The sequence below is a fragment of the Lactuca virosa genome, chromosome 7 (assembly GCF_052849685.1).
Source record: "Lactuca virosa cultivar CGN04683 chromosome 7, Lactuca_virosa_CGN04683_v6, whole genome shotgun sequence".
In the NCBI taxonomy this organism is placed as follows: domain Eukaryota; kingdom Viridiplantae; phylum Streptophyta; class Magnoliopsida; order Asterales; family Asteraceae; genus Lactuca; species Lactuca virosa.
In genome coordinates this window covers 168,665,919-168,679,047 of record NC_136432.1, presented here as the reverse complement: position 1 = coordinate 168,679,047, position 13,129 = coordinate 168,665,919, and positions in this window count along the sequence as shown.

The following is a 13,129-nucleotide window of genomic DNA, read 5'->3' as shown; positions in this document are numbered from 1 at the left end:
ATCGAAGTTGAAGCCTACGTTCTGGTAAGAGAGAAAGAGGTAGTCTCGCTTATTAAACGTAATATCTTAACCAGGTTCGGGATCCCAGCTGAAATCATATGCGACAATGGATCCCAATTCATAGGCAAAAGGACAAGAGACATTTTTACAAGTTGGGGAATTAAAATTATAATGTTCACTCCTGTTCATCCCCAAGCTAATGGTCAAGCAGAATCTACCAATAAGATCATAGTAAACAACTTGAAGAAAATACTAGATAAAAAGAAAGAAAGATGAGCAGAAGAGCTTCCTTTCGTCTTATGGGCAGATAGGACTACTTCCAAAGTAGCCACATGTCAGACCCCCTACTCCTTGGTGTTTGGAACAGAAGCAGTGATCCCCACCGAAGTAGTGATCATGACGGCAAGATACCTGCTCCAAAATCAAGAAAACAATGACAGGATCCTAGCCCAGGATGTTGACACTATTGACGAACTCAGAGATCTTGCCAAGATACGCAATGATGCTCATCAATAAAGGATCACCAAGGCTTACAACAAGAACATAAAAGTCAGAAGGTTCCAAATAGGAGACTTGGTATTAAGGAAAAGATTCCAAAACACCAATGATCCTAGTGCCGGTAAATTAGCTCCTAAGTGGGAAGGACCATATCTCATTGATGCTGAAGTAGGAAAAGGAGCATATTGACTAAAAACACTCGAATGAGACATTTTGCCAAGATCATGGAATGTTATACATCTCAAAGCAAATTATATGTAAATAAGGTCGATTGATCTTCAACAAAACCAAGGTGCACACGTTCTTTACCTTAAACTTTTCGTCATTACTTATTTTCTCCTCGAATACATTACTAACTTAAGCATCGGAGGGGCGTTACCTATACTAACGTCCACCCTTAGATAACGTTTTCCATGAAGAACAACGTACATATAAGGATCTCCATAAGTAATGATCGCGAAACATGAGGATCCTCGAGGTTGAAGATCCTGGAACACAAGGATCCTCAAGCTTGAAGATCCTGAAACATGTGAAGATCCTGAAACATGAGGATCCTCGGGATTAAAGATCCAGAAACATAAGTCTCTTGACACGCAAAGATCTCAGCATCTTATCAATTCCATTATATCAATGGTATGATTTTTAGACTATTATATACACAAGCTAGAGATTGATCATCTCTCCTACATTTAAGGGTACTTAATCCCCTCTAAGGTTTAAAGAGCTAATTACCTCTTTCACACAAACTAAGGTTTGTACACCTCTCTTGAACGCACAATATCTAACTATGGGATATGAATAAGCGGATCATTTCACGATACAGTGACTTGGCAACCCTCTTATCTTTGAACATAAGTTAAGATCCTTAAGGTTTCTAACATTTTCATGTTATCCAAAAATTGGGATCCTACCCAGTGATTACTAAAGGCTTATGACATTTTTATGTTATCAAAAGTTGGGATCTTACCCCAGAAATTACATAGGGTTTATAACTTCTTTATGTTATCACACGTTGGGATCTTACCTCGATAATTACGTGAGGTTTATACTTCTTTATGTTATCACACGTTGGGATTTTTCCCCAGAAAATACACATGAATCATAAGTAGGGATATTTCCCATGAGATACGTCACAAATTGGGATCTTCCCCAGTATATAAAATTAATATGTTATTAATTGGATTTATGGTGGTACCCAAGAATATTGTCAAAGTCTATAACCTAAACATGTTATCCTAAGAAGGGGATTCCCTCGTATGATCTAATGACTAAGGATCCTCATCATTAAGGATCCTCATCGCTATAGATCCTTATCAATAAAAGACCTTATCATCAGAAGTCAACAGCGATCCTAAGTTCTTTTCCAAGTTAAGATTTATCCTCAGCAAATTCTAAGCTTTAGAAGCTTATGAAGCCTAAGGAAACACTCAAAGACAATCACGTTCCATCTGTCCTTATTCTCGAAAAACTCAAAGTGAAGTTAATGGATCATGAATTTTCTAGGATCCTAAGCAAAAATCATTTGTTTAGCAGAATTCAAATATGCTAAAAATGATTCACTAAGAGAACTTTATTTCAGGATTGTTTGTAGGAACCAAGTTATTTAAGGATCCTAATATCATAACAGTCATGAACAGAAATCAGAAGAAAGATATAAAAGAAAATACTACCGTGTCATTCAAAAAAAGGGTTGCATACCAATCTAACCAAAAGATTGATCGTTTTTCATTACTTATAATAATAAAGACTACTTAAACTAATTTCTCGCAGGCCTAGACCTTAGTCTGGTCATCATCGGTAGTTCCCTTCTTCTCCCCTCCTTCGGTCAGCTGTAATACAGGATCCTGATTGGCGGTAGCAGGCTTGCCAGTCAATTTGGCTGGTGCTTCACGCCAACCGTCCATGTCCCACGAACCTGCACTCTCAAGATTCTCCATGAGACGAATCTTGGCCTCCCAAACAACCATCGCAACACTAACCTTCGCATCATATATCACTTCCTCCATCTCGTGCAAGTGCTCCTCCTCCATCTCGGCCTTCTCCTTGCTGAGCAGTTCCACTCTCCTCAGCAGATCCTCGTTGAAGGTTCGGTTTTAGGTCAAAATTGACCCATGCTCACCTATAGTTTTAAGACAATTCAATAACTAATTGTAAAAGTACATTGCTATTGTATTATTTTTATATATGGACTGTTCTTGTATAAATTTATCATTACTCTATAAATAACTAACGTTGATCACATCTTCAAATTATTTTTCATATAAATTTTAAATGAACGATTATACACCACACTCAACTATGAAGAGGAGGAAGGCTCCATGAAAGAAGATCATTCGATCAACCACCTCCAAATCTCCACAACAAAGCTACAGGAAAAGAACATGTGGTCGGTGCTCTCCTCCAAAGAACAATAAAATGGGCATATTTTTTTAATAAGATTTTGAGAAGTAAGAATCCTATCTTGAAGTAATCTAAAAAAAACTGTTAATCTTAAATGGAATCCAATTAACACATTTATACTCCGTTACCGAGAAAGAGCCTGTATCATCAATAATTTACCCCATGTATTTTAAGGAAAATACCACTGTAGAGTCACCAGTCCACAACCATATATCTCCTCTATTAAATTGAAAAATTCTCAACCAACTTTTTTAAGATTAGCAACTCAGGCGACTCTCATACTCTTTTTAATTGTCAGCTCAATCCAAACTCCACTGATGCGATGAACCAGCCACACCACCATATCTATTCAAAACCAATAATCTTTGTTTTACTCGATCACATATAAATTAGGACAAAGTGATTTTAAAGGAACATCACCACACTACTTGTCCTTCTAAAAATAGTTTTGTCCCCAACTCCAACCACTCTTTTGAACAAATTTGAGAAAGCAATCCCACGATCCTCCAAATTATCCCCAATTTTAGATATGTTATGCTAAACCCCTTTTATCGAACATTTTACAAGCAGTTTGGCATGAACAAGATTAAGACTATGAATCGACTTAATACAAGAAGACCAAAATGAATTATCACCATATTTAAGACGTCACCATCATTTTGCAAGCAAAGCCAAATTAGTGGAATCAAGACCACCTAGCTACACCAAGACCTCATTTCTCTTAGGTTTACTGACCACCTCACAAGCCAACCAATTGATCTTTTTATTGCAATTATCACCATCCCAAAGAAATCTCCGCATTATGCTTTCAAGTAAGTTGATGATCTTAGGTGAAGTAGACATGTTGGGCTAAAAGGAGTTATATATGCTTGCTATGTACATCTTACCTTCACATAGGATTATCAATGCATCTCACTCTTAGTTATGGAAGTGTGGGATGTTGATGACTAATGATAAGAGAAAGAAGGGTGTAGGGTGTGTGTGCGTGGGGGGGAGGAGTAATGAAAGAAAATAGAGAAAAAAGGAAGATGACGACAATCAGATGTCGTTTTGTTGTCATCCATGTTATCCTCGTGATGAAACCACACTCTATTCAACATTATAACCTAGTAAAACAAATATACATAAGTGGTAAAATCTAAAATTAAATCATGATGCTCTATTAAAAGTTAATGTAAAATACATTAATTAATATTGTTCATAATTTATGTTACAAATATCCAAGCCAAAAAAAATATGTAAATAATTATATTACCAACTCCAGTTTTTATTGTAGTGCATTTACCACCCTTTTATATATATATATATATATATATATATATATATATATATATATATATATATATATATATATATATATATATATATATATATATATATATCAGAATTTTACAAAGGAGAAGGCCCCTACCCACTTTACCACTTTCTCATTTTGAGCGACACAATAATTAATAAGAGACCAATGTTTGAACTGTCCTTGTGATTATATATATATATATATATATATATATATATATATATATATATATATATAATGCATAAACTTAAAAAACCCTAAATATCCTAAAAAAAGTAATAGAAATACATAAAAAATACTTTGAAATATCTAATCTTTTCTGTAACTTTATAAATATAAAAATAACATATATAGGTATGTTTTTGCTGAATTAAAAAATATATATATTTTTTATTTTTTCTAAATTTTGTTTTCTTCTAAAAGAAAAATTAAGGGAAGTTATATATATATGTGTGCGATTTTAAGGTTTATAAAGTCAAAAAAAAATTTAGATATATCAAACAATTTTTTTATGTATTTGTATTTGTTTTTAGGGTTTTTTTTTAGTTTATGTATTTTCTATTGAACCCTCATCTCTCTCTCTCTCTCTCTCTCTATATATATATATATATATATATATATATATATATATATATATATAGAGAGAGAGAGAGAGAGAGTAGGGAATGCCCGCGCGTTGCGGAGAAAAACCTATTTAGTTGAAATCTTTACAAATATATGTTTTTTTTTAAATATAACAATAAAAATGTTGTTAAATTTGATATAATAATTCGTATACTAAATTGATATAATATATTGATTATTTTGAAGTATATGTTAATATATACATCTATTATAACTGCATAATCTCAACCGTTTGAATGACTTCTACCTGTGAATTACTAATGAATAAAATTAAATATAATATATGGTTTAATGTTACTTATAGCTGTTGTTATTTTTAATTAATTTTTTAAAATTTATTTTCTTAACGTTTTAATTTCTATCATTATAATTATTTAAAACATCAAATATTATTTTTTGATTTTAAAGGTAACAATATAATCATTTATATAGACTTATTTTTAGCTATTGTTAATGTAAATTAGTTTAAGCTACTTATTTGAAAACTTTTAGCGATTATAAAAATATCTTTATGAAATATTTCAGTTAAATTGAGATTATAATTTAGTTTTTGCATTTAGCACTACAATTTATAACTTTTAACTATTCACAAAATATTAATGGGGTTTTTTAAGTGGAACTGAAATTTATATTTAAGCTGAAACTGTAATGTTATATTTGAATTAACAATTTAAGTATTTTGTCCAAACTGTTCAAAAGTTGTAGCTTTAAACTGATAATGATTTACATACAACAACATATTAAATATAATAAATTAAGTATAATATGTTAAAATTTAAAGACATAACTTTATAAGTAAAAGTAAAGATATTATTTTAATATTGAAATTTATTTTATTTATGATTACACTTTAAGTTTGATATTTACTTAACCTTATTAACCAACTTATTATCATTATTAGAAATACGCTACAATTTATCACTTTTAACTATTTACAAAATATTCTTTGGGTTGTTTAAGTTAAACTAAAATTTATATTTAAGCTGATCCTATAATGTTATATTTAAATTTATAATTTAAGTATTTTATACAAATTGTTCAAAAGTTGTAGCTTTAAAATGATAATGATTTATATCCAACAATATATTAAAACTAATCAATTAAGTATAATATGTTAAAAGTTAAAAAACATAACTTCATAAGTAGAAGTAAAGATATTCTTTTAATATTGAAATTTAGTTTAGATATGATTACACTTTAGGTTTGATATTTATTTAATCTTATTACCCAACTTATAATCATTATTAGAAAGAAATTGAAAAGTCATGGAAGTTTCAAATGAATGTGGTGAAAGGAAAAATGGTTTATATATATATATATATATATATATATATATATATATATATATATATATATATATATATATATATATATATATATATATATTGCGACATCCCAAAAATACTGATAAAAAATTTCATTTTTAAAATCGTCAAATCCATGCATCATGTGTTTCAAAACCAGTCATAATACAAATATATTGAAACCATCAAAGTGAGATAACAATCATCGGTGCGGAAAATCATAAAGGCGACGTTGTGCAGTCAAACCAGACTCTTCCCTTTGGAACTTGAAGTACCTAAACATGTTAAACCATAAACCGTCAGCATAAAGCTTAGTGAGCTCTCCAAAGTACCACATACCATACATAACCTTGGGCCTCGTCCACATATCAGGCCCTTCCCATCATAACGGATCCCACCCAACATACAAACGGTCCCCGTCCAACATACATAATTTATGCAAGAGTCACAAAGACAGCTAGCAGCCTACATAGTATAGTGAGAAGACTCACCTAACAATGCCGACAAAAGTCAACAACTATCAAAATCCGAGAACATGTGCTAAACACCACCTATATATCCACACAAGGTAAACTCTTAGGCTACCCTTCTTAAACTAGCAATTTGACTAAACGTCAACGAGTCAGAAGTCAACCCTCAAAGTCAACGGTCAAAGTTAAGGTCAAAATTGTCAACAACAAACCTCCACGTTGTGACCTCCCTTTGGCTACGTTGTGGGAACAAAATGCCAAAAAGAGTGGACTAATCCGTAGTCGCCACACCATGACGGCCTAAAGGTTACGTCGTAGGAACTAGTTTGAATAGCTTAATCGTTTTAAGTTGTTTTCTTCCAACTCTAAGGGCTCCAAAGTTCAGATCTGGTCCTTCCCAAGGTCTTCATGGATAAAGTTTCCAACTTTATCCCTTAAGACAATCCATTAAGACAAGAACTCTAAACCTACGTCGTTAAAGACATCAAAAAGCATGACTTAACCAATAAGCTCTTAATCATCAAGGCCACTCACCTATGTTTTCCAGAAAGCTTTCTTACACCAAAAGGAACATAAAAGTTGGTGCTTTATGGACATGGATGTCTCTTCCATTTTTAGGTCAAAACATGGGAGAAAAAGAAGTTAAACTTGCGTGGGACCAAAAGCTTCCAATAAACTCTAGATCTACAACCTATGTCCTAAAAGGGACCTCAAGGATCCATAAAGTTGCTGACTTTATGCAATCCTTCCACTCCAACAAGCTTATTCAAGAAGAAAATGGGACAATACCTTAGATCTAGCAATATATAAAAATAAAGTTTGCATCTTGCCACATGCCCAAGGTCCAGAGAATCCTCAAGTGAAATTCCAAAGCTTGCCAAGATGCTAACAAAACCTCCAAAGCCTTATTCTTCCTTCACAATCAACAACACGCACCAAGATGAGCTTAATAATCACCAAGAGGCTTTAGGTTTAGGGTTTATGATGTTTGAGAGTGATTGAGGATGAGCCTATACAACCCTAGCCTATAATTTCCTTTAAACACCCAAAAAATTAGGGTTTTACCATCAGGTGGTTACCACGTCATGGCCAATATACGACCACATCTTGGCGATCTGGAATCGATGGCCGTGATCCTTCCAGCCTTGCTACGTTGTGGTGGTACCTCCACCATGTCGTGGCGATCCAAAATCAATAATTTTAATTAAATTAAAATACCTCAACGATCTGGGTGTTACAACTCTCCCCTACCTGAATCAGACTTCGTCCTTGAAGTCTGTCACCTCAAATAACTCAGGGTAATATTCTCACAACTCCTCCTCGGGTTTCCATGTCCATTCGGAACTCTTCCAGTGTTGATATTATACCTTTACTAATCCCACCACCTTATTGTGGACGGTCTTCGTCTTCTTGTCAAGGATCGGAACTGGTCTCTCCATATACTTCGGGCGTTCATCCACATGTATATCATCCATCGATATTACTACGGAATCATCAGCTAAACACTTCCGCTGCTAAGAGACATGGAACATGTTGTGAATATGACTAAGCTCGACTGGTTGATCTAACCGATATTTAATCTTGCACACTCGAACGATAATCCTAAAAGGACCAATATACATGGGTTTTAACTTGCTCCGCTTCTTGAATACACCTTTCCAAGGTGACACCTTCAGCAGCACACAGTGTACAACCTGGAATTCAAAGTCTGATCGTCTCCGGTCGGCATAACTCTTCTGGTGACTCTACGCGGTCTGCAGCCGACCGCGCACCAGATGAACCAACTCAGTAATCTTGAGTACTACCTCAATACTCCCCATAACCTGATGCTTGACCTCACCCCAACAAACTGGGGTCCGATATTTCATCCCATAGAGCATCTCAAAATGAAATCAATAAATATTTGCATGTTAATTGTTATTGTAGGAGAACTCGACCAATGGAAGATACGTGTCCCAACTCCCACCAAAATCTAACACAAATGCCCTGAGCATATCCTCGATCTTCTGAATGGTCCGTTCATTATTCTGGGGGGGGGGGGGGGTAAGCGGTGCTGAAATGCAACTAAGTACCTAAATCTTCATGAAATTTCCCCCAGAATCTAGAGGTGAAGCGAACATATCGATCAGAAACCACTGATACCGGAACCCCGTGCCGAACCACCACCTCCCTGATGTAAATGTCATCTAATTTCTCGACGGATATGCTCTCAGCAATAGGTATAAAATAGGCACTCTTGATCAATCTGTCAATAATCACCTAGATAGAATCAACCCTTTGCGCCATCCTAGGGAACTTTGTAATAAAATCCATAGCGATCTTCCCACTTCCACATGGGAATGGGTAATGGTTGCATTTTTCTGTGGGGTCTCTGATGTTCGTCCTTGACTTTCTAGCAAGTCAAACGCCGCTCCACGAACCTTGATATTTTCCTCTTCATACATAGCCTATAGTAACTCAGTCTCAGATCTCTATACATCTTCACGGCCCCTAGATGGATTGAAAAATTCGATTTATGAGCCTACTCTAGCAATGTCTGCCTAACCCCACTAACAAACGGGACCCAAACCCTGCCACACATAGTCAATAACCCAGATTATCCCTGATAAATAACGAAATCTAATCCCTAATCCTTTCTTCCTTCCAATTTTCCTTCTTGAACTCTACTACTTGATCTTTCTTGATCATATCCAATAATGGTGAAAAAATAACCATCCTCAAACACAAATCTCAGATGGGTGCACTCGCAGCCTTGTGACTCAAGGCGTCAGCCATAATATTGACCTTCCCAGGGTGGTACAAGATCTTAGAGTCATAATCTTTCACCACATCCAACTATCTCGGTTGTCTCATGTTCAAGTTCGGCTGATCCATCAGGCATCTCAGGCTCTTGTGATCAGTATAAATAATGCACCTGACCCCATATAAGTAATGCCTCCAAATACTGAGCGCAAAAACAACAAACCCCAGCTCCAAATCGTGCGTCAGGTAATTTGCCTCGAGAGGCTTTAACTGTCTCGAAGCGTATGCAATCACATGACCCCTCTACATAATTACTGCTCCCAATACTAAAATCAATGCATCACAATAAACCACAAAATCATCCATACCCTCAGGAAGAGTGAGAATCAGAGCCTCACATAATCTTTGTCTCAGAGTCTTAAAAGATGCCTGCTGATCAGGCCCCTACCGAAACGTAACATTCTTCTTTGTCAAGCGGGTCAAAGGTACAACAATCTTGGAGAAATCCTGAATAAATCTCTAATAACAACCCGCTAGACCAAGTAAACTATGGATCTTATATGGTGTCCTTGGAACTTCCCACTTCATCACCACATCAATCTTGGTCAGGTCGACCAATATACCCTTCTGGTTGGCGATGTGCCCAAAAAACTGCACCTCGCGCAACTATAAATCACACTTAGAGAACTTGGCGCACAACCTCTCCCTCCTCAAAGTCACTAAAATATCTCTCAAGTGCTTCTCATGCTACTCCCTGGCCTTTGAATAAACCAAGATGTCATCAATGAAGATAATCACTGACCGATCCGGCGTCGGCCTACATACTCAATCCAGAGATCCATGAACATTGTTGGTGCATTGGTGAGCCCAAAAGGCACCACCACAAACTCGTAATGGCCATAGCGAGTCCTGAAGCTTGGCTTCTGTACATCCTCCTCCCAAACCCTCATTTGATGGTATCCCAAATGCAACTCGATCTTGGAAAACCAAGATGCACCCTGAAGCTGATCAAACAAATCATCATTCCTCGACAGTGGGTAATGGTTCTTCACCGTTAACTTATTCAACTCCCGATAGTCAATGCACATCCTATATGAACCGTCCTTTTTTTGCACGAAATCTAGAACACCCCCGCTAAAGATATCTTCTAGCTCTCACAACTGAACATAGATTTGGTCCATGATAAGCACCCTCACCGTGGATAACCAGCTCTCCCCTTCTTGGGGTTCGAACTCTCACAAAATGATGCTCGCAATCAATCATAGCCCCATTTGGAGCCCAACCAATCCATCCCAACAATAACCTTTGACCCTCGCAGATAAATCAGTACCACATCAATTGACTATATCATACTGAACATATTCAGAACACATCCTCGATGCACCCTTGAAGAACTTACTAAACGATCATCAATAATCTTCACCTCGAATGGAAAATCCAGAGTCTGTGAAGCATCACTAAACTTCTTGTTAAGCGCAAAAGATACGAAAGATCGGGTAGCACCCCAATCGAACAGAATACGAGTAGTCATACCATAGACTAAAAACATCCCTATACAAGATTAGATAAACATAAGCATAAATAAGGAGAACAGTAAAAGATATGGTAAAGATACATACTGGTAACCACATCAGGTGTTGTTCGTGCCTCCTTGGCTGTCAGCTGGAATGCCGTGATCTTCACCACAGGATCCGTTGCCTCGCCCTAGAAAACATCGGTAATCCTTAAAGTGGCTAGTGCAGGTGTCGCTGCCGCTCCTCTTGTCAATCTCAGGCAATCGGCCTTTTATGTCTCGTCTGATTACAATGGAAATATATCAATGCTCCACGAGTGCAATTCCTATTGAATTGACCCGACTGGCCACAATTAAAGCAACTTCCTCCCTTTTCACGACAACTCCCCTCGTAAGACCTCTTGCACTTGACACAAAGGTCCCAACCCTGATGGCCTCTTGATCGTGAGATAGCAGTCTTGGTCCTCTATGTTTGGCCCTCTGATGTTTGTGTCTGTACTGTTCTCCGCTTCCTCAGAAGCTCCAAATTAATCTCCCGTTCCTAGGCCCTATCCTCCAGGGTCTTCCAACCTGAAAAGCTCACAAACTCCCTAATATTGTCCCTCAATATATCGTGGTACCTTGTCTTATTCATTTCCTCATCTTTTGCATACTACAAGACCAACATATCTCTCTCCCTAAACTTGGCGGTAATCTATGCCACAATCTCTGTAGTCTAGTGAAAGTCCTGAAACTCCTTCAGTAGTTGTTACACCTCGATAGACGGTGGAAAATTTTCTTAGAACCTCATCACGAAATCATCCCAATTCATGGTCGCCGATCCCAAAGCATGACCAATCTTCTCCCACCAGTCACGAGCTCGGTCCCTCAGAAGGCAAGATATGAATCCCACATTCAACTGACCGGGGAAAAATCTCGTCCACTAAGCATTCTCTATATCAACGATCCACCGTCGGCTAGCAATTGGATCCTTCGCCTCGAAGAACTCTGGGGCTCCACATGCCTTGAACTCCCGAAAAGGGGGAGTTTGAGCTGCCAACTGTTTTGTAGAAATCTCGACCCAAAACGCCCCGAGACGCTCATCCAAAAGTTCCATGATCCCCTCCTTGATGGTACCGAACATCACGGGGGTGGCCTTCATATTACCGCGAGTGATTGCAAACTTGATGAACTCGTGTATCCTCTCATCAATCGGTTCTGCACCAGAGCCAGAACCGGAACCAGAACCTCCTCCTCGAGTGCTCACCATATTTAAATACAAACATACAAACGATTAGAATATACTCCAGGAAAATCTCACACTACGAGCTCCTTAGAATCTCTGATACCTACCTTGACTCAAGTACATATCCTGTTCTTTCAATAGTACGAGCCCAATACAACCTTCCACACATATCCGTACTTTCCTCAAGAACCATCCCAAATCCTCTAAGTCATTCCACTAAGGAAAACCATACTAATCCTATGCTAAGTAGCATACATAACCCCAGTGTAGTACTCCCTAGGCTCTCCTAGGAATCCTCGCCTCAATAGCCTCTGAAATACTTGGAATTTCTACCAAAGTCGCCGGTTGCCTTATGCACGCAAATTGTATGCAATATGTGATCATATAGACAGTCAAATAATGATTCTACCCAAAGACCACAACCAAACAAGGAACAAGAAACTAGGCTAAGTCAATCATTCTAAGGCTATATGGTCCTAACCGTATACAATTTTCGAACATACACCTAGCAATTGACATACAGATACAATCCTAAGTACTACATAGTATCCAATCCCTCTAGGCTCTAAGGCATCACACAAATCAAGAAACTCTAGCATGCTATTCCTGAAGGTATCCTTAGCCCTACTCTACCATGAAATTCACATAATAGCATACTAAACATAATACATATGCATGGGTATTTTGGGAATCACTTACTTGAGCTCGACTGATTGCATGCATCACACCCCTTTCTTTGTAAAAATATTTTCAGAAAACTTGTTTTCCTTTTCAAAAAGATTACCAATTTCTCAGTTTGAGTTCAAACACACCCGAGAGTATGCCTGAATCCCTCAAACCAATACTATGATACCAACTTGTAAAATCCCAAAAATAATGACAAAAATTTTAATTTTTAAAATCGTCAGATCCATACATCATGTGTTTCAAAACCAGTTATAGTAAAAATGTATCGAAACCATCATCGATGCGGAAAATCATAAAGGGGGACGTTGTGCAATCAAGTCGGGCCCTTCCCTTTGGAACTAGAAGTACCTGAAACATGTTTAAACCATA